Here is a 26360-nt window from a genome sequence, read left to right as displayed (position 1 = left end):
GAGATTACAGAAGAGGACTTAGATAAATGAACTGGTTGCCAAGATCCTCTGAAAGGTAACTTGAAGGGAAGAAAGAGTTCAAGAGAGCTGGCAGCTCCATAAAGGAATAACATTTAAGGCATAAGGGCAAACTAAGTCAATGTCAAAAAAGGTTAAATCACAAACTCTTCAAGGACCTCCAACTTAAGAAGAGTACAAATCCATGAATGCAAGTATGTGTGAGAGAAAAACATGACCATACAGGGACAATGTCAAAAGGGCAAAAACAGAAAGTGAAATATAACTTTCAAAACTTGAATTAGTAGCAAGAAAGCAATGTTCATATACCTAAAGAGTAATAGGAAAATTCAGTGAAGAGCTGATCAGACTATTCACAGAAGACACACTGACAAATCTATTTCGCTTAGCCTTTGATACAGAAGACAAATGCAATCTGATAACAGCAGTAACAAAAGGAAAAACACATATCAGAAGACACTTCAGAAAGTTGGATGCTGTCATTAATCGTTTAAGTGCCATCAAGCTCATACTTAGGCAATGTAACATGATAATGGCTTGTGACATGTAGCCAGTTGAAGAATGTCCAACTCCACACTTCCAATGTCTGACTACACTGAAATTTTGCTGGCTTGTCTTTTAAAGCTACCTCTAAGGTTAATCTTAGAAGTGAGCCAGTGACACTGTAAGACTTAATATTTGTTTTTGAAAAGTTATTTTTTAAGGCACATCAATCCAGTGACTAAGATTTCTATGCTGCAGACCCACAAGAAGTTGCACTGTTTCAACAAATAGGACAGTAAACCGTAATGCAAGAGACACTAACTAATCAACTGAAAACCCCTCACAGCCATTACCAATTTTTCAGAAATTTTCGAGAACAACTGAAGTTCCATAATAATTAGAAGGTAAAAATCCAGTGCCTGCCTTAAAAAAGTAAAAAAAGAGGAAACAATGAATGACATACCTGCCCAATTAATTTCAGGTCTTGGAAAATTCTTTAGAAAAACAAGACCAACAAGAGTTCTGTCTTTTCTACAGCAATGAAATAAATACCTGTCAACGTAGGTCTATCAGAAGCAAAACCTGACAAGCCAATTTGATTTCTCCTTCAACAGAGGAATACTTTGTGAATAGGAATGAAGCAGAACGTGACATATTTCGACCTCAGTGAGACTTGACAGTGTCTCAAAGAACTTTCCCATAAAGAAACAAGGACTACATGAACTATTTCAAGGCAAATAAAGAACATGATCAAAAATTTTATGTGTACACTGGTAATAAAAGAAGAGTATTAACAATGGGGCTCAACAGTGGTCAACTCTGGTGTGGTTCACTGTGTTTTCTTTCATAATTTGTATGGTGAAGTAGTAGAACTATATAACATGCAAAATTCTCACTCATCTGGAAAGAACAACTAACTTCATGGAGGATGGCATTAAAATTGAGAATAATACAGAAAAATTATGTTGGAGAAAAACTAGATGAACTTCAGAAAGACTCGTAAAGTTTTTCATTTTGTACTATTACATACAAAAAAAGTAAAATTGTGTAAATTTTCTCGATATCATTATTATTCACTGAATTTGAAACTAGAAAACGCTTATATCAGAAAAGTCTCCACATTTTTAATAATAAATTTCTGTCTCCTATTAGTATTTTTAAACAGCAGACATATATTTGTCCTCTTTCTAAACACGTAGATACTGCAATTTTTTGATTACAGGACCTGTTAAAATTCCAAATTAAGGCAAAGGGAAATTAAAAATAATTAAAGATGTGCAGTCATGCAAAATATTTCAATAATTTTGAGGAGTTACTGTAAGTAAATTCTGAAGCAGCTGAGCTCACAATTATGCAAAATCCAGTTTAAAAGATAATTTGACTGCACGACAACAACACAAAAACCACAAAACTGTATACTGCACTTAGACCCGTGTTTTTAAATATATCCTTTTTTCTTCTAGTCCACCTTTCTCCACTACAATTTTCTAATCTTTGCATTGTGTTATCTATCAGAGGGTCACAGATAGTCAATTCTGTTCATACCATCCTTCGAATCAAAACTGGTACAAAAAATGAGCCAGAACTACCACCAGTACTAAGAACACTGCTGTGATGGGACATAACTGACACTATTCCAGCTTGCTGGGATAGCAACAGCCATCTATCTGAGGGTATGATATCTATTTGATACACTCAACTTCCCTCAACTTCTATTGCTGAATACAGGCAATGCAGTGCTTACTCAGTCATGATGGCTTCAGGTTACCATAAACCTCAACTCCTGTTTCTGTAGATATCGCTTTTCTACCTCATCTTGTAAATCCATTTTACACCTTGGCAGCAAGATAAGGAGTTGCTGTCAAGGTGTACTCCATGTTGTGCAAGCAGTTTTTGGCAGGAATGTCACCATGGAGGAGGAGAGTGTCTCTGCCAAGGTTCCTTCTGCCAGAATGGAGTATTCATACCACACAATCATCTCAGAGATAATTGTATGTCTTCCCCATGGACCCATGGGACACTGCCCAGATGGCTGTCATGAATGCCACTCACACGAGCTGTTTTCAGTAGCAATACATACATACAGCTATCATAATTATGTCATAGTAACTGAGCAACATTAATGCTGTACTAGAGATCCATGAGAAAAATGGGACTTTGGACTGATGCCTAGTGATCTGAGGTTTCACAGAACATGTTCAATGAATGATGATAATTTGCTCTTTATGCACTGAGAAATAGATGTGCTTGGTTCTTATTAGAATAGAAAATTACTTTTTTTGGAATATACTTACAACATACAGAAACTTCAGAAAGCTGCTTACTGCAAACACACTTTAATAAAGAGTTTAGGCTAGGCATCTCAGAAGACAGAATAAATACATAATTGACTTAAATATTTGAAAAGAAGCTACTGAGACCTGGAAGTCTAACGTCCACATTATTCTGTATTATTTGATATAAAATATCAGCAAAACTACAAAATGACACTAAATGGCTATTTTGTTGAGTTCTGAATTAAAGACTATCTTTACATTCTGGGACGAGATTGGTTCCTTGCATTTCCAAGATCTCATTCTAACCTGATCATCTATTTGATCTATTTTATCAAATAATCACAGAACAACCATATCTCAATGGCTGCGAAGCTATTAAAAACCACTGGATTTCCCACCCAGCTATTTCCTAGATATTCTCCATTGCTCTGTCAAACTTTGATGAATATGCAGTGTGGCAAAGTTAATGCTCATAGTGAAACCCAGAATTCTGCATTCCTCAAATGCAGCACAAACATTGCATCTATAGGGTTTCTTGCATTTAATTTCATAGGTTCTTTTTAGGGCAAAAAAAAAAAAAAAAAAAGTCCTTAAGGCAATATAAGCACTTAATCCAACTCAAATACTAAAGAGGACATAACCTTTTAAATCATCTTAAATATTTACGATGCCATAAGCTCTTAAACTTCCTGGAATACTTAGCCTTCCTTAAAACCTCATAGTACTCAAAGTCCCTAGAGAAACATAAGCACCTAAACTGCTTCAAATCCCTCCAAAGGACACAACCTTTAAACCAACATTCAGGATCTAATTTTTTGAAATGTTTCTGTTTCTTAGGCGTAATTTTGCTTGGTTTCATCCACAACGCAGGTGGCTATTTAGGACTATTCACATGATACTTTTAACTTAACAATTTAATTTAATGAAAGACATACACATGGGGAAAACCAAGAGCACTCTGTCATGCTGGGCAAGTCAACCTAAATAATGGCAAGTATTCCCTTGGTGCTAAACCTGATCAGCATTTAGCTTCAAGGAAATGTACGAAATGAACAGTCACCACAGTCACTTTCAGAGTACATTGTTCATAACTTTAAATAAAAGATGCATGGTAAAGCAAACAAGCTCGTAACATTTCACCAGCTGCTAAGCTTCACTGTTACAGTAAGAAACAAGAAATCAAAACAACAGCAAACTGGTTCTCTGTGTATTTTTAATACTTACCCAAAAATAATTGTCAACATAAAGGTCACACTTAAGAAGTGTTCAGCTAACGAGTGCATTATCTCCAGACTTCAAATCTTCAGGATAGTGTGCCCCCTGCTCATTTTCTGATTTAACAATTTCATGATGAACTTACATCATTTGGTATCCCTTCTCCTGTCAGATAAGTCAAGTCCAGATACATCTTGAATGAGCAGAAAAACCTTTCAGAGTAAAGCAAACTTAAATATGTGAACTTGAAAGGCAAAGGTCCTTCTCCTTTCAGAATTTCCTACTTTGGGCTTTTGGTGTTTCTTGCAGCCTAGGAAAGGAATTGTCCTTGTTCCACCATAAAGGATACCTGATGTTTTCTTCAAGAGTGAATGAAGCATTAAGTCAATTATCAGTGCTATAGATGCTCTTGAGCAACTAAGTAAAAGTACAAACACTTCTTTTTTCTTTTCTTTATACATTTGAAATTCACAAAGTCATAGAACTGTTTGGGTTGGAATGGACCTTTAAGATCATCTAGTTCCAACCCCCCTGCAACAGGCAAGGCCACCTCCCTCCAGACCATGTTGCTTACAGCCCCATGCAGCCTGGTCCTGAACACCTCCAGGGAGGGCACACCCACCACAACCACTCTGAGCAACCTGTTTCTCACCACAGCAGTGTCTCACCACATCAACGTTTCAACATGATGACAATCTGAATGTTTAGGGTAGCTTCTACAGCTATATGTCAGTGGCTTACAAGTTTTGAAGAAAACCATGTGTTTACAGTGAGCCTTGGAAGCAATCACATTTTCTGTGTACCGTAACTCTCCTACCAAATAAATCAGTAAATATTTAAAACACTTACTGACCTCACTCTATTGTGACTGGCCCAATAGCACTGAGAGTTAATAGGCATTTCATAACTAGTGCCTTCCTGCAGTTCAACCAGTCTAAAATTGTTCTCTTCAGATTGCTACTAGATCTTTTTCTCCTTAGCTTCTTTTGTATATAATTCCTACTGCTTATTTCAATAAGTCCTGTGTTATCCAGTTTCACTTGCAAGTGCAAAATAGTACAAATTTCCTCGCTGTTTGAGTCAGTATCACCATTTTAAAAATAATGGAAAAATGTGGAGCATTTGAAATTATGGATCAAAGGCTTTGATAGGTAAGGCCTCAAAAATTAGTTAAGTGCCCGTGAAGAATTACAGGTGCCATCATACAGCAATCTCATTCATAAACACTGATTAGGAGAGAGAAACATTAGAAATACACAAGAATAGAAACCTGAACAGAAAGCAGTGAGACTCTATTCAGAAAAGCAGATTAAATACTTCACCTTGCAAAAATCTTGGAGAGTAGTACATACTAAAACAGATGCCCTGCCCAGTGGAGGTACCTCAACGAGGTCTGTTGCTATCAGCAATACTCTTTACTGAGTTCCAAACTAAATTCAACATTTTATTACACACACATCAGAAGTTAATACATATACACGTTCACACACCCTAATGAGCTGCAATACAAAAGACGACAGATTATTCAAATGAAAAGACAATTTCTTGCTTTTGATATTAGCCTTTTTTTTTCCCTATCTTCTATTGATAAACAAGCAGTGAGTTCACAATTACTTCATTTATCATATAAACGTAGACACTGGAGTTGAAAAGGAGTTCCCCTTCACAGGTCATTTAATTCTCTTCCTTAAGAGGCTTGTTTTAAGTTTCCCTTAGAAATGAGAACAGAAAGGCAAGATCAAAATTTCAAAATATCACTTAAAAATATATTTTTAAGGAAAGGAGACCAGATAAAAAAAAATTCTTCTTCAGTACAACTTTAAACGCACAAAATGTCAAGTGAATACATACAAAGTATTTGTAAACAGTTTAACTGTAGAAGAGACCTTTATGTTACAGGCACTAATCCACTATCTGAGCCAAAGTGGTACACTATGCTACTTACAGATTTTTTTTTCTTTTAAACAGACCTATTTTTTTATGACAAGAATGGCCAGAGGTATATCTTATTTAAATAAGAATGTCTGGATTAGTAGACAGGACATTAGACTTGAAGCTTAAAATAGAACTTCTACAGCCAAGTGCTTTACACCCATTTGACATGGTCTTTTAGACACTTCATTTTGCACAACTGCATGGTTTGGGTTCATTTGTGGAGCAAATTTCTGAGCTAAAAGACAAATGGAGATACTCCCTAAACCAATTAATACTAGAATGATAACCATTTTATGCTCCAGATACAGACTACCTTATTTTTGTTTTCCAGAGAAGAGGTGTAAAGAATTATTTTGCTTAGACAGACACCTACTTATCAGATACTTGAGTATTTGCGGCCATATACAGAGGCTCAACTTCTCAAGCCAACTCCAGCACTAGGCTCAACTCATTTTCAGACAGTGGAAAACCTCTAGGCATTTAGCTGTAGGGCTTAAAACCAAATTTCTCCAAAGACACAGCAGGTTTTCAAAATATCCCAAAGGCTTCTATTTCATCATGAATTTTAGAGGACTTTACAGTAACGTACGCATAATGGGGGATTTGGAATGATAAAGCGTAACATGCACACACTAAATTCATCTAGAAAAATTTGATTAGTCACTGACTTTTGTAAAAATAAATCAAAAAATAAAAAAAAAGAAGCAATTGTTTGCTAACATATGGTGGGAATTCCTCACATGAGACTGCAGTGTTTCAAATAGTTCATCTGTAGCCCATCTCCCCCATGTTCAACATTTTCATCAGAAACAAGAACTGAGAGATAATGACTTCTTGGGGAAAGGTTGATGACCTTGATTCTGCTCTCAATAACTGTTTCAGAAATCATTTATCGTAACTTGTAAAAATACAGGAACAAGATGCACCATAAGAATCAAAAGAAAGCTGCTCCAAAGAGCCCCCTCTCCCTAAAAAGGCTTGGTAACAGACCATTTTTCCCCTCAAGGAAAGATACCAGCTAAAACTGTGGTTTTTTTCTCTGTCAGAGCAAAATCAGGGGAAGGAGGTGGAGAGAAAGGGGATCACATTTTAGTTTTATTCTACTGATGCTGCTGCCTGTCACTAAAAGATGAAGGGCTAAAATCCCATCAGTCTGGATTTGCAGATCTGAGGATGAAGAATTAGTATTTTTCTGTTTTTGCAGAAAACTCCTTGATGTATGGCTCCATTATTGAATGTTAACAGCTGCAGTTTAAATTACAAATGAGGTTCTATTAGCATAACCCATACTAGGTTTCTATTTAAAAATACAATTTTAGCCAAAATTGTGTCACTTAATAACTTAACATGTTTTCATTATTTGCTACAGATAGAGGAGAGAAGCAATTTTGTATTTCAGTGCTACAAAATATGAGTCTAGAATAAGAAAAACATTAATGAATACTTCCAAGTTTATATTGGTAACTTCTTTATCAACAGCAACAGGCAAGTGAATGGTCATCAGCAATGTTTCAGACAATGTGGACTTAAAGTGGCAGTGCTGATGGAACAAAAAAAAACACCTTTTACCTTTCTCTCTCCAAACCTATTTTCTAAAGAAAATTGTTCTAAAAGCCCTAAACTGCACTGTGGAGTAACTGTTTAATTAGCTTTGGTCTCTATCATGGATGTTTTCATCAAATCACAACACAGCAGATGGTTTCTGCTTTTACATACTCTGCAACTACGCTGTTTGTGTGACTATTTTCTTGCCCTTGAGAAGCTGTTTGTGTTTAGCATACCCAGCGTTGATGGTCTTAACATGTGGCTTTAAGACATAAAAAATATGTCGTTTCTCTGACATAATACACACATCAGCTCAGAAATTATGAAATTGTTATGAATCGGCCAAGTTTCAACTGCTCTGTGTTTGCACAATTATTACAGAGCACATCATGCTGCACGGTTCCAAGTGACAACAGCATTCAGTCCAGATATCTGAAATTAATTCTTCTCGTACCAAAAGATCTAAAGCAACATCTGCATAACAGAACAACACCAAGGAATGGCCATAATCCCTACACTGCTCAGACAGTGAACCTAACTTAAACGACAGAACCTGAGGAGATACAGAGATACAGAAGCCTGAGTCAACCACTGCTGCCATTAGACAGACAATTCCTGATGCCTCAGATAAGACTTGTTTCAGGCTGTCACGTGGGGACAATTTGAGAAAAGGTTTCAAGATTGCTGAAAATATCATCAATTTGAGGGGATATGTGCTACTCCGTTTTCAGTTGACACAGAAACATTACCTGTGAATATTCATACGGCAATCAGATACTCAAAGAAAAATCTGACCACATTGCTTTACCAGAATGTCCTAAGTCCTCATTTCATAATGATGCCTCATTCATGTCATCACTTTTTGGCATTACATACGTTTGTGAACAGTTACTTTCAAGGGTGAAGCACTGAGAACCCTGAGAACTCATTAAGAATCGCAATCACTTTTATCAAAACAGATCAATGCATTAGTTTCACAAAAACGAAGTCAAATACCTACTAGTTCTGTTTTTGTTGTCCTTTTTTTATGTTTTAATAAAAAACATTAAAAAACATAGTTAATGTATATAAGCAACAACACTTTTATATTATATATTGTATGTGGCCTCTCATTCAAGCAGCCCAGGCAAGCCAAAAGGTTGGACACCCATGTTCCACATATTAACATCTCAGTGTCCAAAACATAAATCATCATCTGTATGACAGAATCCTCCTGAATTATCTGTGTGTAGCAAAATAATTCTATCATCTCTGTAGTATACTGGCAACATTATTCTTGCCTTCAATCCAACTAATGATTTAAGTAGTCTGAGCACTACTCTAAAGAAGTTACAGTAATAATTAATGTTTTCTATGAAATTACTTGAAATCTTCAGATGAAATGTAGAGTGCTATTACCATATATGCCACAGCATAAGCCCCCCAAGGATATCACCATGCTCTTTTAACTATATAAGAATCCCTTCATTACCACTGAAATGCCTCTACCTCTGAGGCATAACACTGCAGCTGTTTACCAACAGGTAGTAATCCTACAAAAACATTTACTGAGCTTATATGAAGAGTTATTGTGTCCCATTACAAATACATGCTTTGTACCTTTTCCAATCCCTGAACAGCTCAACACTATGAAACTGCAGCTGCACTCAGGATGACACCAGTTCGTAACATCATTTCAGCAAAAGGTGCCTGCTTGCCTGGGATCCTTATTTAGTTTACCTTCTTCTTTCACTTCCCTGTGTCCCATGAAAGATACTTCAAATTAAAGTAATATGATTCCATCTCTCACAAAACAGAAAATTTAAAAAGCTGACAATTAGAATGGTCATGTTATCCAATTAACTGATGTTCTCAACCAAGTGAGACAGGAGTCAAACCATCCAAAAAATAGTGGAGGTGAGAGAGCTGAAGAAACAACTGAAGAATATAAGCCATAGAAATAAAGACATACTGGTAAAAAGTTATCTTGACTATCTTGCCTGCTTTGGGTTTTCAGAGGAAACAGGAGGCACTATGCAGTAACAGAACAACTATCAGGAGGTAGTTACACTTTCTAAAAATGCCTGTAACAATGAAAACATCCTTCCTTTTTCCTTATTTAAACTTCAGGCTGCCTTTAAATTTTGAGTCAGGCTAACAAAATGATGGGACGCTTTTTTATTACCTGTATCAAATGGGACAGAACCCAGGTATTTTCTGCTATTAATAAAATACCCACTGGTTTACATGTTTGTGCTGAATGCTACTTGCTGCATTACTTTCCTTGCAGTCGTCAGTGAGGTTTTTTTAAAGGATAATGATCAGGTTTCTACACACAATTTCATTCACAGGACTCAAACATTATAAGCATATAGGATCTACTCAATCTGAACACTATAATGCATATGGAACAAAATGTCAATCACAACATTAAACTTATACCTCAACACAAATACACACAGTTCTTCACTGCTCAAACAGACTTTAGTGGCACCTTGGCTGAACTATCTACCTCATTTTCTCAAAACTACAATCTTTTTCATAGATTTTTATGGATTTTATATATTATCACGAAACTAAACATTCTTAAAGAGGAAGAAGGAAAGGAATTTTACAAATTCAACTCTTAATAAAGACAGACAATCATACAACGATGGGAAAAAAAAAAGTCAAGCCTATAAAACTTGCATCAAATATATAGAGGGCCAGTTTGTCAGTCTCAGTAATAACCATGGCCAGAAACCATAGATATGACAGTATTTCTAAGGGACACACATGCTCAAACATTATTTAGAGCACATAAATTAAAGAAAATATATAATTTTTAACGTGAGGTTCTCTATCATCTCTGAGCACTTTCATTTGTCCAATTTTTATTTAAAAAAAAACAAAACTCCCTTCTTTCAGGCTCTATGAAGATTCAAGGAATTAGGAATTACCTTTTTCCATTAAAAAGATAGGAATAAAATGAAAGAAAAGTTCAACATACAAAAAGGAACACAAAAAAAATTAAAAATGGAATAAAAATTTAACACACTCCAATGAGGTTAATCGATCATCCATCCACAAATGCCAGCACATTATTACTGCTTACTGTAAGCAAACAAGTGAATTTCTCCCACAAGAGGACAAGCACAATGCAAAGACCATCTCTGAAGGGTAAGCTGCTGTTCTTTGTAGTTTCTTAACAGTGATGTTAAAAACACATACAAAATGACACAGGTAAATGTAGCTGTCCAAGGTCATTACATTATACAGCAGTTGGCTTCAAAAAAACATCTAAAGACCAATTATATCAGAATTTCTTTTCCGTATGCCAATATCCCAACCAAAAAACAAATGAGAACTTTGTACATTCCTTTAGACCATTTGACTCCTCCAATTCAAGGAAGTTCTCCTCATATACAGCCCTGATGCATGAACACAAAAACTCTTCATACATTACCATCACGCTGGGAGATGCAGTTAGCACCAGCCAAATTCAAACAGCACTTTGAATTACTAAAGAAACGTGCAGCACTTCAATACAAATGGAAAACAGCATTTCATCCTAATTATATTTAATAGAATATATTATCAGTGTTAGTTGACATTAGAGCAAACTTTAGGCATCCAGTTATTTGCATTAAAAAACTAATTTAAAGAATGTTTTTGTCTGTTATACTGGCATCAGTTTTTTTAATTCAATCTTTTATTGTAAGTAATACTAAATTTCAGAATCTCGTTATCTTACTTGTACTAGAAATTAAGTAACAACATAGTTAAAATATTTGCATTTTTCAACCTAAACCAAACTAAAAATCTATTGATATTTCATAGCTAATATTAAAATGGCATTTAAAGTGCATTATCTTAATGCCTGCATACAATGCCTAAGCAATATGGAAAGATTTCTCTTGATAAGCTTGAATGTAACAATGCAACCACAAAAAAAAAAAAAACATAATTTCAGAAACAATTTGGTTTACTCATGTAGGATGTTTTTGTCAATGTCAGTTATAACACTGCACCTCTTAATTCTCACATTCCATCCCAAGAGATGGAATTGATCTACCTTAACATTTAATAGAAAGTGTAATGTCTGAATTTTTGCTGGTCACCTTAGTTTTCTCCTATTGCCAGTGACAATAAACACACATCTTAAAAGGCTATTCATCTTATCTTAAGATGGACATAAAACAAGGCTGGATGAGTCCTCCTCTGGAAGTGCCCACCTTCCTTCATTGCTTAGAGAAGTCTACTGCTTAGTCTTACAACACCTAGCTTCCTACATGGCTAAAGTAATAAGAGATTAACCACGCTCCTGATATCATTCTCAAAGAGTACAGGGCAAAATAAGCTAATTCACTTCAAAATAAGAATTCACTAAAAGCATAAAAGTCAAAGTGAACTATCACACAAAAAACATAAAAACAAGGATCTTCTTGCAAAAATAACAAGGATCTGTGCATGTCACAGAGTGTTTGATCTCCATGTCAGGGCAGCCTCGATCATTTATGGAAGCTTAAGAATACACAAGGGAATATTTTGAGAATATGCTGACAAAGTAATATGCTTCTTCTGAATATGAGTAAGCATCAGTTTGCAAAAGCTTATAATTCACTGCAATAAGGACAGACGTTCACGGGCAAAGCAAAAGCACATCTTATAAACTATTGAAGCTTCACGCTTAAACTTCAAGCCTTTGCTCAAAAGCAAAGGAAAGAGTTCTTAGACCTTTTTTTAGAGCTGAATTTTTCCTCATTCTCAGAAACGATATATCCTTCTCACAGAAGCCTTTGCAAAGATACTCAGCCTACAGCAAAACTGTGGACAGAAAACGTCTGCAGAACTAATTCAAGCTGAAATTTAAGAAAACATAAATTTAAAGAAATAGTTCTTTTTTCCTCATTATATCTGGCTAGACTTCAGGAAGATAGAGAATTCTGTTGTGGACTACTGGATCTCTTCTCCAAAGCTTTCTCCCTACTTTTGTCTCTTTTTTTCTTTAACCCCAAACATAAAAGTATATTAAAAATGTTATCTTCTGTTTCATGCATTAAATGAAGAAGTTTCAATTTTAAAATACCTTAAGTCCATAGCATATGACTGTCCTTCTAATTGTGGCACTAATTCACAGCTAAAAAAACTTTCACAGACTTCAGTCTGATTTTCTTAGTTACACTCACAAGTCTTTAAATATAATTTAACACATTTCAGAAAGCTCTCGACTTATACAATCTCTCATCTTTTACCAGAAGTTCAGTAAAACCCTAAACTGACTAACTAAATAAATCAAAACCAGAAAAAGACCAAAAAAAATGAAGATCACAAAACAAAATAGCCATTCCCTGTATGATTGTGCTTACCTATGATTATTCTCAGAATCACACAATAGCTAAGGTTGGAAGGAACCTCAGGAGATGGTTTAAATCCTTGCTTGGAGTCAGGTAGAACAGACTGCTCACTACCATATTCTACTGGGTTTTGAGTATCTCCAAGGATGGAGATTTCACAGTTTCATGGAATCTCCAGAGCCTCTTTCAGCTGCCTGTTCCACTATTTGACCACTCCCGAGGAAAGGAAGTATCTTTTTATGCTCAAATGGAATTTTATGTACATGTATTCAAAGTTTATCCATTGCCAGTCACCCCATCATTGGACATGAACGGAGTTCATTGGAAGGAACATTCAAAGACGATTGAGTCCAACTACCTGACCTCTCCAGGGCAAACCAAAAGTCAAAGTACATTATTGAGAGCATGGTCTAAATGCCTCTTGAACATTAACAGGCAAGAGGCATCAACTACCTCACCAGGAAGCATTTTCCAGAGTTGGAACGTCTTCACATTAAAGAAATTTTTCCTAATGCCCCACCTGACCCTTCTGGTGAAGACTGTGACAATCTGCCACCAATGCACCTGCACCTCCCTCTGTGCTTCTCCTCAGGAGTTGTAGATAGTAATGAGGTCATCACTCAGCCTCATCTTCTTCCCACTGGGTATCACAAGCATCCTCTGCCCCTCACTGGAAATGTCTTCCAGCCCTGTTACCAGCTCTACTCCCCTCCTCTACGCACTTTCAAGCATCTGAACATCTTTAAGAAGCTGGAGCCCACAGTATAAAAAACCTGTGTGCACAGAACTACACAGAACTATGCAGTGTTGGTGAGGTTACACTAACACTAAATATAGTGGGAGAATCATCAATTCTGACCAGCTGGCTGTGCTGTGTGAAATGCACCCCACAAAGTGGTTTGCCACTTGGCAGCCAGGTCACACTAGTGGCTCATGTTGAGCATGCTGTCACCAGCAACCTCCAGGTCCCTTCCCACTGAGCTGCTCTCCAGTCATCATTTGTCCCCCATCCTGCTCTCGTGTCCAGCACTGCTCCACCCCAGGTTTAGCACCTAGCATTTTCCTTTGCTAAACTTCATGCTGCTGCTGCTGTCTCTATTGTCTTATTATATAAGAATAAAATGTTATATATTTTACTGTTCAGGAAAACAGTGTTTAAGTTTGTCCAACTAATAATCATACAATATCATCCACTCATAGATTATGCTCAGCATTATACAATATCAGGCTAGCATTTTGGAGATTCAGAAATTATGTATGTATATGTGGACTGTACTGTGTCACACTTATAATATAAACTACTATATGACATCTATTTAATTATTTACCATTTGAGACCATTTTCTAGTTTCAGAGATTTGAAATTTAACTCATAGAAGATGTAAAAAATCCTGCATTATCACTTCATGAAATAAACAAAAAACAGAAGTTCCTCATTTGAAATAAGTAAGGCTAGCTCAAATGTTTCCACTCTTAAAAATGGCACAGCACTAAAAACATCTACAAGGCCTGCGACTAGAGCTCACCAAGCAATTTAAGCTGCAAAAACCAGAGCAGCTGCCAAAAGAAGCTATCGTGTCCTCCCCCACACTTCTGGCTGCTAATTTCCATCCTTGTTTCCCTTTGTACCAGTCACAGCCCTTGGACAGCCATACATGAGAAGGCTGGGATAAATCCAGCTGAAAACAAAACCATACAAAGAATTGGTTATTTTCAGCCAGCTCCACTCTCCAAATTTATTTGTCACATAGCCATGTAAACAGCTACACATGCTGAGGGTGAACAGCAATACAGGGATGGGAAAAGAAGCTGGAAGTGCTTCTTACACAGCTGTAACAGGTTAAAGTGTTCACTGAATACTCTGGCTAAAGCTAAGCTGTCAACAGAGAGACACAAGCTATTGAAGGACTTGAACAAAATCCTCTTGGCATTACTTTTAGGACGAGATGGGCTGGCCTCTGCAGATGCTTGCTTCTCTACGGAGTGTTAGAAGACTACAGGATGACTAACTGGGATGTAGTGTCCTTACGTATCTAAATTAACCTAGATCTAGATCAGTCAAAAATGGTTGAAAACCGTTCTTTTGACTCTTTCAACAATTCATTTTCCAATAACAATTTTCGTATGTGAAAAAAAAATTGTAGAACTGCTTACCATCACGAAAACATACAAGAAGTACGTATTTTCTGAAAGCTTTGCAAATTTAAACCATAATTTACATCTATAGGCAATAAATTTCAGTGACATGGTGCTATATTCCTCCTTGGTGAGCACATGATTCCCCAGTAGAAACAGTCACAACCACAGCCCCACTATAAATCACTTACATTTCTTTGGAGTCACTTAGTCACCTTGCTGGGTTGTAGGATGAAATAGTCTTTTCCTCTTTGCTCAAACTGGTCCTCCTTCTAGAAGCGTCTTTCACTTCTACTGCAGATAAGGACAAAAAGTCCTTAGCTTTCACTTACAGGTATCTACAGGTAAAAGAAAAAAAAAGGAAAGGAGTATGGTAAGTACATGCTTTTGTATTCTGTTTTATAACGAAGTATTACAGTCACTTTTTGAAACGCGTCAGTACATCTTTGGGACCACATTCTTATATGCATGCACTGTACACCTATTAAGAAATCTCATGCTTTACATCCTTCTTTATATCAAGCACCCTGGAGTAGTAGCCTACTCCACACCTAGGATTTATAATAACAGAATTACTTTAAAAAGTGTACGTCCACAAAATGAAATATGACTTCCTATTATCATTTGTTTGGCAACACTGAAGTCTTGCATACTTCTGGCAGGGCTTACACAGGCTCTCAACAATTAGGGGTACACAGATTTACTGGAAACCATTTTAGTCATTCATTACCAGCAAAAATTCCAATATGAATCTTCTGCTGAACAAAACATCTCCCTGCGTCTCAGAAAGTGAGACTTTGGTTTTACAATGGATACCTCCATGAAAATGTAACTCACCCCTCTGCCAGAGCCAATATAGTATATTAAACATTAAAAATTACTGAGGAAGGAAAAAGAACAAAGCAAAACACTATTTTCCACTGTAACAAGCTCCATCTTGAAAAGCCTGCTCAGCTGTGTTGCCTCAAAGAGAATAGAGCACAACAAACCAGAAGCAGTTAGAAAAGGTTCAAAGAAAACACACATGATCCACTGGTTACAGCAGACATCATATGAGGAACAATTCAGTATACCACAGCTATCCAGACCAGAAAATACACAACTTCAGAGATTATATGATAGAAGACCACAAAAGCCTTAAGAAAATTGAGAGACTGCACAGACATCATCCATTCCTTGCCTCTTAGATTCAGAACAGAATGGCAATAACTTCTCCCCAAAGTAGGTAACAGATCTACTGACTTCTTTCAAGAATGCTGCTGATGCAAAGAGAAGTCAAAGGGGAGAGTGAAGGTATCCTTAAAAGAGAAGCTTCACTGCTCCACAGCAAGGTTCTGCTTGTGAAGGTTTTCCACAGTTCCCTGTGCTCGTAGCTACAACTTCATCCATGTGTACCCATCCAGTTCAACACATATAAATGCAGTTCCTTAACATCTACAGGCCTCAAGTTTCATCTCAAAGCAAACATTTAAAATCATATACTTTGTACTCCAGCAGCTCTTCTTTTTTTCGCTTTTATCTCTAGGATACAGCAGTGTTTTTGCTTTATTTTGGGTAAGTGCAGATCAATTAAAATTCCTTCAGGGAAGTCTTCTGATCCAGTAGAAAGTGAATGACTGTCATCAGGAACACATTTCGCTGTCACAGAATAGCCTGCCACTTTTGAGAATAACCTGTCTTAAAATTCTACCCATACCCATCAGATACACCGAAAGAAAATAGTTGTCCTGCTAGACATAGATCTTACTGCTTGTGAACTCAGTATCCCTATATGGAGATTTGTGCATTGGCATGTTATACGAAGCAGCAGACTACACTAGCACAAAAACATAGCGAGACAAAAATAACTTTGTTCAGACCACAGTATGCAACTAAAGTATCCATTGAAAAATGTAAAAATTAATGCCCTAATGTCTCTCACAACAATTTATCTTCATCAAAATCTCTGCACAGATCTATTTATTCATCTTCTTCCTAGACCTTACAATGAGGAATCTGAATTACTGCTGCTTTTTTTCTTTCAGTTTGAGAACACTAAGCATACTTTGATATATATCTACACCCCCTCATCGCTTCCACACTCTATGAAGTAAGAAGCTGCTGTGATTTGCTTCTGCAGCTCAAATGGCTTCACAGAAGAGGAATAAAACTCAGTGTACAGCATGCTAATGACCAAAGACCCATAGGACTACAACAGCAATTTAAGTCACCTTCCTACTCTACCCTTTGTCCAACTGCTCTGTTTAGAACATAAACAGAAGGATATAATTCTAACTCATCCAGATCAAAAGGAATTCAGGATCTGCTTGACATCTTGCACAACACTGTAATATTAGAGCAGCTCCAAAAATAATGCCTCCTATTTTATTATGTAGCCGCACGATATCAGAGGCAGATGGTGGCAGGATGGTTGAACCTTCTCACAAATATCCCATTACGGTTTGTTGCTGTGTGACAGACAGCAGCAGGGTCAGCCTGACAAAATTGTGTCTGATGTGTACAAAGCAAAGGTGCATCACTAAGTTCCTCAGTGCAGAAAAAATTGCAACCATTGATATTCATTGACAGCTGATATGCAATTCCTTCAATTGCAAGTTCTGGGATTCAACATTTACCCAAAAACTGGGTAAAGAATGCTTTTCTTCCCCTACCCATTTGTTATACTACTATTTCTTAAGGTTAGATGAGCAGTTACACTTGCTTTAAAAATTAATTCCTTATATTCCCTAATTCTATTATACCCCTGAAAGAAATCTACTTACAGAAAGATATTTTTACACAAAGAATTTCTTAACTTGTGCTTTGAATTTCTGAATAACCCAGTGACTCAAGTAACCTATGGGATTACAGACACATATTGTTTATTTTGGGTATTACAAGCAAAACTTGAGCACAAACAATACTATTTCCATAAGTTGCGTAAGACAAAGCAGAAGTTACATAGGGTAATGTGATCTTACTAGCATTACTGCTACAGGACTTCTTCGGCCATCGATAAAGCCACAGATGCATTACAAAGCCATCTCACATAAGCATTGTTAAAATCTCTGTCCCATGACTAGCTGGTACTTTTTACAGAATATTTCATAGAAAAAAAAAGTCCTAGTGAAGAAATTACTTAAAAACTTACAAACAATATTCTTAATTACCTAAGGACTGTGTATTATTTATAAGAAACATCCAATGGCCCAGACCTCTGACTAAATAAGCTATAATGATCCATTTTTGTAAGTAAGCATTCTACACTTTTACTTTCAATAACTATAGCCCATTGGGCGAAACTAAAAAAAAGACTAATGCAGGATCTGGGCTGACACCCTGTCGTATAAACAAGCACAGGTTTAAGACTGAATAATATTTATTATATAGTTGCATAGTCAACCTAATGTACTATTTCAGTCACGTGTCTTTACCATGTTGTTTATCTAAAAGCCTTCACCCAGGAAACTTATCTCACAAAAACAATCACTGTTTAGCCAGCTCGTTTTGAAGCCTCTGTTAAGAATGATGTATTAAAATACAGCAGCAAAAAGAAACAAACACATCTGCAGAAAGGCCCCTTTGAGCTAATCTATGGTATAATTGTCCTAATCTGGAAACAGCGAAAGGAGTAAACAAGAGATTAATCACGATGTGAAGAGTTAAAAAAAAAAATGGTATTATACTTCAAACTTCCCTAAATATTATGCTGTTAAACTAAAGGAAGCTGCCTGGTTTGTCTGTAATCAAAGGAGATTAATATGCTGTGATCAAAACAGCAGTATTTCAGAAATCCACAGAGCTAGCATCACTTCTTTTCTCTTAAGCAGTGAAACGAGAGAAACGATCTATCTACGTGTAAAGTCTCCTAATACTAGAATCCATGCATCATTGCCATTAAGATAATAAAAAACATTCCCTGCACACTGCTACACATTTTTCGCAGGACCTAAAGGCACTAATTAAATTGTTATAATTGTGTCCTTTCGTTAGGTGTATACTCCTCTCGTATGAATTTGGACAGACTAAAATAGAGAAATACTCCACATTTCTCCCTTGTAGAGTAGTCTTAATATAAACTGACCAGAAGTACACAACCTGAATCTGAATCATAAGGTAAGACTTGTCTAAATAACTCCTCATATGGCTAGCTGCCAATGTAAATACTCCACATGAAATAAATGATAAAAGACAAAGGCTAAAGTAGCTAGACCAGACAATGTGGCAACAAAGATACAACGCTGGCTTTGGGACAATCAGATGAAATAGGGTGAAGGGTTGTTAAGCTGACATCTGAGCTTGGGGAGGTTAAACAGACAGTAGCATCCTTCTGAAGGATTCTGAAGGAGATCTTGTGGCAAATACAACTGGGAGTGTCTTTCTTCAGCAGTCCCCAGTGGGAAACATGTCACCTACTTTCTCTGATATTCCTTCCAGCTTTGCCTGCCCATCTCATTTCAGTTGTGGGGTGCCATTCCACATAGGGATACATAGCAGGATCTACGGATACAAATGCCAAGCAGATAGCTGTGACTCTAGAAATGAAACATCGCACATGACATTCCAAGCTAGGGCTCTGCAGTCACTGCTGGCACTGACAGGGATATAGGTGAAATCTGAGTTTCAATTCTCACCCCACCTCATTCCCAAGTAGTTTTGATCCTGACCACCTGAGAACATCACTTATTTACAAACTATTTCCACACCATTGTGGCAATCTTAAACCAGGAGAATGGCATAGAAGGTTTCTGTAGAGGAAGAACGTGAGAAATTCCATACAACCTTCATTCAGCTTCTTTTTTAATCCTTTCTTTTTTCCTCTTTCTTCTGCCCCCCAGTCTCCCTTCTGCCACAATTTCTCTCCCCCACCCCGTAGTACAGTATGTACAGTTTATCCTCTTGGTGGGAGCCAGAAGGGACAGCAGTACAAGAGGCAGCACTCTGTGACAGCCAGGATGCCTCCTCGTCACCAGAGGCAATGCCGAGACACAGGAAGGGCTCGGACTGGATGGAACAAGGGTCAGCGATGCTGAAAAGGTACAAGGGCATGATGTTTGAAAAACAGACAAGGACTGCTAAACACTGGGAACAAGCCAGGCAGTAGGAGTAGGTATTTATCTGAGGAGAGGGTGATTTGAATTGTTACACAAAACAGGGGAGGCCTAATCCAAACACGCGAGCAGCAGCATGCCTGAAGGAACTTACTCTTGTGGACCTGTAAGCAGGAAGATCTCCTTGTGCTATCTTCAAATCCAAAATTTACCTTCCGAGCTTTGGTGGACCACAGCGTATAATTAAGTGGTAGACAAGAATGCAATTAAGCATTCAGACATACTGCAGAGTTTTCCTGGAGAGTTCTACTTTATTGTATTCATTATATAGGTTGGTACATACCTCACAAAGTAGCACAAGTCACTTTTTTTTTTTTTTTAACTAATCACTATTTGCATCACTCAGATCATTTTATGCACACTGAGCATTAGGTGGTTCTGGGGAATAATGGCAAGATTTCCAGGCAGGATGCAGCTGCAGGACAACTTGAGCCAATCTAAACTGGCCGAAGCAGCCCTAGCTTCCCTCACCTTCCTCTTCAGCTCCAGCTGCACACTCCCACTCCTTCCTTGTGCTGACCTGTACATTTGCAAAACTGCAAGGTGAGACAGGTCAGGGAGCTAAATTATGTGAAAACAAAAAAAGTGATCTACTTTTGACCAAAACTGAGATATCCCTGCTGATGCCAGATAGAGCATGACCAGGAATGAAGGTGGGACAGCACAGCAGGAGTGTGGGAGACAGGTATTGCTGTCAAGCTCACCCTGTGTTTGGCGGTATATTCAGCACTTCTTCTAGAGGTAGACAAGCAAATTGGGTGTTTCAGCTCCCCATTTCTAGCACTGCTTACCTAGCTGTGACAATGCAGGTGTTGCTGGAGCATGGTCAGCCCCACCACAGAACCAGCCTAGATTAAGAACTGTAGCAGAGCAAATGCTGTTCTCCACTTGACAGATGTTAGTTTACAGACCCACAAACAACCATGTGAGCATATTCAGAGGTATAGAAATAAGCAAAAAGGAACCAAAAGATCTTTTAAACCCACACTATTATTGAAGAAGCATTTATTACAAGATGACTTAACTAGCCTATGGACTCCATCAGCTTAAAAAAGTATCAGGCACAGCTGCAGCCTCCCCAGCATGCCATCCCCTGCTGCCTCCCCTTTCACTCCTCTGCAGGCTACAGAGATACGCTACAAACTGCGACAATCTGCACTACAAATAAGACAGAAGCACAGTCCTCAGGGTACAGGTATAGGTGTGTGCTCCATCACAGTAATCCCAGGTACCTAGGATGGTAGCACTGAAATAGAGAAACAGCTTTTTTTGATTCGTGTGTCTTAGGGAACTGGGTCTCATTGTAAGAGTGGACATGCACATACAGAGCTGGCATGCTTTGCCACATTATCATTGCATCTATACATAGATATGTGCATACTTGAGATCAATTATCCTATTGTTAATACTTATATCACTCTGATTAGTTTTTATTTTTAATGGAAGTTCTTTAGCTTTAAGATAAATGATTTCACAGACATTGAAAAGGAACAATAAATTCTACTCTGTATCACTCTGTTTTAATTATATTTGATTTGGACAATGCATTTATCACTTTTTTCCAGATGACACCTCTGGTTTATCCGATTCAAAGTCTACAGCATTCACACTGTATCGTTTATATACACAAAAGCAATACAAACAAAAACAATTGCAGACCATCATTCTAAGTTACTATCCATTTTTAATAGTTTTATTTAACAGACAAGAGTAAGCAAACCTTAATTTCAGCTATCAGTTTGCAAAAGAGCAATCAAACATTCTATGACTGAATTCAAAGTTCAAGACATTTTTTTCTTACTTAATAATTTTAGATTTTTCTATGTATTTATTCATTTTCCCCACAATTAAAAAAAAAAAGAAGAAAAACACTTACAGAAACTAGGCAGCGGAGAAATACCTTATCTGCATTTCTCTCGCAATTCTGTTTGGACAACAGTATTTCCTAAGCGTACCCTATTCACTGCTGGATATGTAATTACCTTCAGTTCATAGTCTAGACATTAATGCTTTCGTAGTATTTAAGACTCCTTGTAACATGCTTGCTGCTTTAAGTAAGCAAGGCTAAATCTTGACCAGATAAATTAGCAAAGAATGCAATAAAAGCTGCAATAAAAGAACTTTATCCTCCAAACCTTCAAGTTGCTGCTAAATGAGATTTCTTTGAAATGCAGATCAGTTGAACTAGATTAGTGAATTTTAGCTCCTGTCAACATCATAACAAAATACAAATACAATTGTTCACTGGCCTTATCTCCATGCTTCCATCTGCTGCCTTGTTATTTACTTTCCTTGATTTACTATGCAGATCTAAATAAGACACATCAAGGAGGGCTTACAACACAATGGCTTCTTAAGCTTTACATCAAGGTATTTGAAACTGAAGCTCTGAAAGGGCTGCCATCAAAGACATATCTCTAATGAACTTCCATATCAGAGGAGGTTTGGTATTTAATACTGCTGTGAAAAGAAAAAGCTACAAATCAGAATGGCCTATGAAGGAAAACGTCTGCAAATCTTGATGAGATTAGCACCTAGCAGAATTAATATCCCAATAAAAATGATATCTAGTTCCTCGAAGAGTTAAACTTCCAACCTTTGCAAAAAAATAACGTGCAGTGTCAGAATGGGAAAACTCAGTTGACAAGGTTAAAAGGTTGGAGTAGCATTCTTTGTTTCTCCACAAACTGCTCAAACAGCAGTTTTCGCTTGTGGTGTAATTAAGATATTGTTGACAAACAAGCCTTGAAAAGAAATAATTAGCACACGCAACAGTGCTATTGTGGTGCTTTCTGCAACATCACAATTTTACAGTATCTTTAAAAAATTAGCAATAACTTCATGGTGAAACAACATAATCTAAAATGACAGCATGGAACATTTGTTCATCAATTTTACTATTTCCCTTTCTCCCCCACAGCAATCTATGGCAGCACAGGATAAAATCTTCTGTCAGTTTGCTTAAAGAAAAACAGTCCTTAAGTGCCATTTCTGTTACATGCCACGACCCCATTCGCACAGAGCCGTAAATGAAATAAGAAGTTTCCTCCTGACAATTTCAATTCTCCGCATTAAACAAATATAAAATGAAAATACCAAGTCTAAAAGTTCCCACAGCCTGTACATAGCACTGCAGTAAACTAACAGTGTGCGGCTGTTTGATGGTACCTTTTTGTCAGGCACCAGAGTATATAAACAAATGATGCTTTTCTTTCTTAAGAAAGCATTTCAATCATTTATGCTCCTCTCCAGCGAGGGAAGATCCCACAAGCATGTTCCATTCCGTGGATCAATCAGCTCCAAACCGAAGCAGACATGTTGTATGCTCCAGTGCCTGGGAATCATGCTGCAGGCTCACCAGATGATGAAAATTGAGGTATGCAGTGTATGGGAGCCCCACATGGCACCCGCTAGCTTCTGGGCATGTCAAACTTCACAACTACCCTACAGTCAATGACAGCAAACACCTTCCCTTCTCTTCTTGCCTCCAAACATGTGCTTGTCTTTCTACCCTCCTTCCAAATTACAGGCAGTCTTCCAGAAACAAAGCCCCCAAACAGAAGCAACCTCCCATGGCTACGCTGCAGAAACCGCGCTCGTCTTTTTGCTAGATTTCATTTCATACGGGCTGCGTTCCAGGCTTACTTACAGCCACAAGAGACCACTACCTTTCCTTGTTTAATGAAACGACAAAACAACAGATTTGCATATGTAAAAGCAGGTGCTGTAACAGGTTTGACTACTCTTGACCTAAAGCATGTAAAAAAGATTTATCAGCAACAGCTGTCCCTGAGGTACCGGGGCTCTGACGGACAGTCAAAACTTTGCCATCTGCACTGCCGTGTGTTATAAATGACAATCTGAATTAAAAGCTGGTCAACAAATCTCGTATAACTAATTCCTCCCGCATCCCCATCCATATGTTGAATCCCCAAGATACACAACGCTTGGATTATCTATTATAAACACCAATCTTTAAATCTGAGTGAGTTGCAACTTACTCAAGGAAGAAGCATTTAAATAATTCTCTGAATGTACACACGTTCGAAATGCTTCAACTGCTTTACATCACAATACAAACCTGTATTCTTTTCAAGTTGCATTATATCTCTTTTCAGAAGAAAAAATAGCTATAAATATTTACATAGTTTAATTTGGGGATTTACAGAGCTACAGCATTGTTTAGCTTGTGGATTATTAACCAATATAATTTCTGTTCAGCTCAACTTCTCTGAAGTATTCCTTGAACGCCCCAACAACAATGAAAAAAAAAGACTGACAAAAACATTTCAGAACACCTCTGCATTCCCCATGTAACAGATGCATGGAAGGGAAGAGAGGTTTGTATTTTATGTTATGATTTCTCCATACAAAAAGAAACTGCATTTTTTCCCCCCAGACCAAAGGAATGAACCTGAGAGTCTGAACGTGACCCCTTGGTGAACACAGCGACTTGTTCTGGAGCTATGCTAGCAGAAGGTAGCACCATATGCCCCAAGCCCCAACTTGGATGCTCTTTCCACAGTCTAATGTGCTTGTCAAAAGATGTTAAAATCACAGATTTACTTTCTCTGAATATACTTTATTACTGTACAAAGTAAAAAACAGGATAGCACAAGTTACGTCTTATACAGACTGGCTTCCAAAACATCCATCCACCAGTCTGAACTGGGAAATCTTTTCACTACTGGACGATCACCATGGTGTTTAATGTTATAGCAATGTTATGTCTGATACCAATCACAGCCATTACAACTCTTACTGAGTGACAGTAAAGTTGCTTTGCAATTAACAATCATTTTTAATGCCGCAGCAAATGTAAATTCACTCACCTGGGGTTTTTTCTTCAGTTTTTAGAAGAAAAATAAGATTTAAGAAAATATGTATATGCACCTATCTATTTGCCTGCACTCCTGAAAGACAGGATGCATGTGTGTCTCAAGATGATAATAAAGCTACCTTGCAAAAAATTTGTGAGAAACAAGTGATCCTTTAAATGTTACAATTTACTGCAAAAACAATGAAATCAAAAAACAGGAATAAAATTTATTTACTCGCTAGGTTGTAGCTGTCTTTTGAGAGCTACAGTGATCCCCTCAAGAGCATAAATATTTAGACAAATTTTAAAATGTGTATTATATACTTGACAGAACATATTTACATGACAGCTCAGCGCTACAGCAATCTGATCGAAATATTTCATATAAAACAAAGTCAAATTGGAAAAAAAAAGGCAGCTCAGCCATGTAAAGAGGCTTGAGATTAAAAACAGAGCCATTTAGAGACAGATTAGCCATTTAAGTGTTCGTGTCAAAATTACGATAACCTTCATCTACTTCTTGATTCACTGTATCCACGGATGAGTTTATGAAAATCTCAGATGAGCAGCACACAGCATTAACTCCGTGTCTTCTCAAACTAAGCCCTTTAATTGCCTGCTCTTCATCTGCTGCCCTCCCCAGGCCTCTTCCTCGGGCACAGGCAGCACAGCACGGCCGCAGGCACTCCCGCAGGGCCACCCTGCCCAGGAGGGGGACACATCCCCTGCCCAGCACTAACCTCCAAGCCGCAGGGAGACAGGGAAAAAGGTGGAATAAGCCTTATAAAGGCTGCTGTCACTCCTGTCAGCAGTGCAATGAGAGGGCCCAGGGAAGGCTCTTTGATCTCCACGAAGCCCAGGGCTCGTTTATCCCTTGGTGATCTTGGCCTTCTTTAAAGAAATTACACATGTTGGGATCAGATATGGTGTTTTTGGGGTTGGCTAACAGAAGCAGTAACAAGCACGTAGGCATTCTCACTCTTAAATTGCCACCATGAACAGACAGGCAATTCTCTGCCAGAAGGTGGAAAGCAATAGATTGGGTAATTCAGGACAGCAAAATGCATGAGAAACATGCAGCATAAATGGTGATGAGGCTTATGAACACAAACTGCGTTGTGTGAACAGAATGGAAAACAGAGATGGCTGCACACAGCCCTCAGACATTCAGATGTGACTGATCATGGCCCCACACACAGCTGGGAGACCAGGACAGGAGGTGGCACAGAGAGGAGAAGACTGTATTAAAAAAACCCACACAGTTGAGTGTCTGATGCTCCCAAAGCATTTACGGAAGTATAGATTCTCCAAATCCAGAAATGTAGGAGAAAATGGGCACAAAAGATCTACAAAAAATGCACTTATTGAGAAGATGCTGTGTCAGCAGCTTAGAGGACCACCTACATTCCTGTCAAGGAAAACAGGTATTCCAGAGGAGCTACTTACAAGTAGATTAAAAGAAAATAAAATAGCAAAGATAGAAGGGATTCACAAAGAGTAGGCCCCAAGTCTCACAGGAAATGAGAAG

At 37.6% G+C, this 26360-nt stretch overlaps 1 protein-coding gene across 1 annotated transcript in view; it reads right to left on the bottom strand.

Moving 5' to 3' along the window:
• The window catches only part of FOXP2 (forkhead box P2), a 404432-nt gene that overhangs the window by 322469 nt on the left and 55603 nt on the right, over window positions 1-26360 (bottom strand). Inside the window, exon 2 of the mRNA XM_065743467.1 lies at window positions 15115-15261. The gene's annotated coding sequence lies outside the window, so the exon portion shown is untranslated. The remainder of the gene's footprint in view (window positions 1-15114; window positions 15262-26360) is intronic.

Source organism: Cyrtonyx montezumae, unplaced genomic scaffold, assembly GCF_038088225.1.
Source record: "Cyrtonyx montezumae isolate F1298 unplaced genomic scaffold, pur_monq_1.0 scaffold_3, whole genome shotgun sequence".
Taxonomy (NCBI): Eukaryota; Metazoa; Chordata; class Aves; order Galliformes; family Odontophoridae; genus Cyrtonyx; species Cyrtonyx montezumae.
Note: the sequence above shows the minus strand (reverse complement) of the source record. Positions and strands in the feature narration are given on the sequence as shown.